General features: G+C 38.2%; 1 pseudogene; it reads left to right on the forward strand.

The window, feature by feature from the left end:
• The first annotated feature begins 487 nt into the window (after nt 1-487).
• On the forward strand, nt 488-1,007 carry LOC118013202 (annotated as a pseudogene).
• The last annotated feature ends 2,366 nt before the right edge of the window (nt 1,008-3,373 follow it).

Raw genomic sequence — 3,373 nt, forward strand, 5'->3', positions numbered from 1 at the left:
TTTTGCCTTTTTTCAGGAAGTTACTAGAGCAGTGGTTCTCAAAGTGTGATTCAGAGACACCTGGGGATTTTTAAGGCCTTACAGGGGGTCCAAACTATTTTCATTACCATACTGAGATGTCACCTGTGTTTTGCTCTTATTCTCTCACGAGCAAAGAGTAGGGTTTCCTTGAAGCTACATGGCATTTGATGTTACAGCAGACTGAATGCAGAAGTGGGTATGAGAATCCAGCTGTCTTTTATTCAACCAGACATCAAAGAGATTTGCCAAAATGTAAAACAATGACACTCGTCTCACTACTTTTTGGGTATTTGAACAGGTAATATGTTCATTATCCTTATTTTGAATGAATGAATGCATGCATGCATGAATGAATGAATGAATGAATATTTTTAAGTTTCTCAGTTTTAACTTCTAACACACAAAAATTAATAGATGTCCATATGCAACTAGAGCTTTCTCTCTGTTTGCCAAGCTGGCTCTCAAGATGGTGCTAAAAGATAAGCCTAAGAATTCAACTTGGAAATTTATTTCGGACCTTCACCCATCTAGTAGAAGATGGCATTCTTGATTCTGGAAATTTTGAATAGTTTCTATGGGAGAAGGTTAAAGTCAGTGGAAAAACTGGAAATCTGGGGAATGTTGTTCACATTGAACGCATCAAGAATAAAATCACAGTTGTTTCTGAGAAACAGTTCTCTAAAACGTATTTGAAATGTCCTACCTTAAGATATACCTTAAGAAGAATAATACCTTAAGAAGAATATACCTTAAGAAGATATACCTTAAGAAGAATAATCGTGATTGGCTTTCTGTGGTTGCATCTGACAAGGAGACTTATAAACTTCATTACTTCCAGATTAGTCAAGATGAAGATGGATCTGAGTCTGAAGACTATGTGAAAACCCTTACAGGGTTTTGCTTGCTAATAAAACAAATGAAGCATGCAAAAGAAAGAAACGTCTAGAAATGGACTTTTAGTTTATTGGTGAATAAAAAGTCTTGTACTGTGTAAAAAAAATGATGTCACTCACTTAAACAAAAGCTTTTTGGGAGGGTCCTTAGTAATTTTCAAAAGTATAAGAGTCTTGAAAGCTAATAGGTTGAAAACTACTGTTCTAGAGGTTGCACTCCCCCAAAGAAGGGAAGAAGAAGCCATGAGATCTAGGAACAGACATACAACAGAAAAAGACAAACAGAGTTCTCAGCAGGACATCCATGAAATAATTTTTCACTGTTCTAGTTAAAGCAACTTCTTTAGGAAAGGTAACTGAGTTGCGTACTTTCTGAGAACTTGCATACAGGAGAACATACATTTATTTAACAACAATTTAAACAAAAAAAGAAATAAAAATAAAAACTACACCCCCTCCCCAAAAAGAAACCCACAAATATTTACTAAGTGTTGTGGTGTGCCAGGAATTTGGTTTTTCTGTTTCCTTCACACCTGGAAGTCCTTTTTTTTTTTTTTTTTTTTGCTCCTATAGTAAACCTGATTTTATTGTTCCTTTGTAGAGAATCTGTTTTTTGTTTTATCGTTAGGAGTTTGGTCTCTCTATACTGGGATATTTATAACACTTCACTAGGCTATGTCTAAGTATGGATTTCTTTTCCTACATTTTTCTTGAAACATGATACCCCAGTATCTTGACAACAGAAAGTTATAATCAAACATTACTGAATCCACACAATAGATGCACTACGTGGGATTTGTTAAACTCTAACTCTTGTGATCTTCAACTGCCCTCTCTCCCCTCTCCTGTGGCACTGACAGGGCGGATCCTCAACCCCAATTAAAGTCTGGGCAACATAGAGGTCTCATCTACTCTATGTCCGTAATTCAAGCTGTTTTTATTTCTGAGGAAATAGCAGCTAAGGATGTTTTTCAACAGTTCCATAGGTGTGTTAAAATGAAAACCACAGGCCCCAAATGGAGTCACTTATGTTAAGAGCCCCACATCAGCAAAACAAGACTTAACCCCCAACCTAAGTGCAGTTTCACCCTGCCTCCCCCATGCCAGGAATGTAACCTTTAGCGAGTCAACCTGGAATTTCCTGATCAGCACTAGAAAATTTCCTGATAGACTCTTTCCATTCCCCTTAGAAGGGTGCCCTTGTCTAGCACAATGCATCCTTTGCTAATAATTTCCCTTTTTCCCACTCCCTCTCTACCTTTAAAAACCTTTCCTTTTCTGCAACTCAGTGGAGCTCCTTTCTATTTGCTAGGTGGGATTCTGCCCAATTCATGAATTGTTTAACAAAGCCAATTAGATCTTCAAAGGTACTCAGTTGAATTTTTGTTATTTAACAGGCTAATGGAGAAGATATCATAAATTGGAATTTAGCTTTTTGTCAATTATATATCCATTCAAGAGCCCATCAGTATAAACCAAGAAACCCTTGGTACAGCCATGTGAGTAGGGGTTCCAGCACTGAGCTGGGTACAGATTGTATCTCTGCCACTCACGGTGTGACATGTGACAAACTATCTCACTACCCCAGCCTTAATTTACGTATCTATAAATGGAGATAATATTATTATTGACTTCAGGGAATTGTTGAAAGCAGGGCAATCCTAGGGTGAAATGAGTGAGTCTTCTAGAAAGCAAAATTTAAGGAGGTCACATAGGAATTAACTCTTGTGGGTCACACACCTAAATGCAAGAGCTAAAGCTATAAAATTCTTAGAAGAAAACATAAGAGTGCATCTTCATGACCTTGGGTGAGGCAAGGCCTTCTTCGATAGAAGACCAAAAGCACAAGTAACACAAGAAAAAATAAACTGGATTGAATTAAAATTTTAAAATTTTGTGCTTCGCTACTGGGTATTTACCCCAAAGATACAAAAGTAGGGATCCGAAAGGGTACGTGCACCCCGATGTTTATAGCAGCAATGTCCACAATAGCCAAACTGTGGAAAGAGCCAAGATGTCCATCGACAGATGAATGGATAAAGAAGATGTGGTATATATACACAATGGAATATTATGCAGCCATCAAAAGGAATGAGATCTTGCCATTTGCAACAACGTGGATGGAACTGGAGGGTATTATGTTGAGCGAAATAAGTCAAAAAGAGAAAGACATGTATCATATGACCTCACTGATACGAGGAATTCTTAACCGTAGGAAACAAACTGAGGGTTGCTGGAGTGGGGGGTGGGGTGGGAGGGATGGGGTGACTGGGTGATAGACACTGGGGGGGTATGTGCTCTGGTAAGCACTGTGAATTGTGCAAGACTTTTGAATCTCAGATCTGTACCTCTGAAACAAATAATGCAATATATGTTAAGGAAAAAGAAGAAGAAAAAGGTAGCAGGAGGGGAAGAATGAAGCAGGGGAAATCGGAAGTGTAGACGAACCATGAGAGACG

This window comes from Mirounga leonina, unplaced genomic scaffold, assembly GCF_011800145.1.
Source record: "Mirounga leonina isolate KUSES-001 unplaced genomic scaffold, KU_Mleo_1.0 Mir_153, whole genome shotgun sequence".
Lineage (NCBI taxonomy): Eukaryota > Metazoa > Chordata > Mammalia > Carnivora > Phocidae > Mirounga > Mirounga leonina.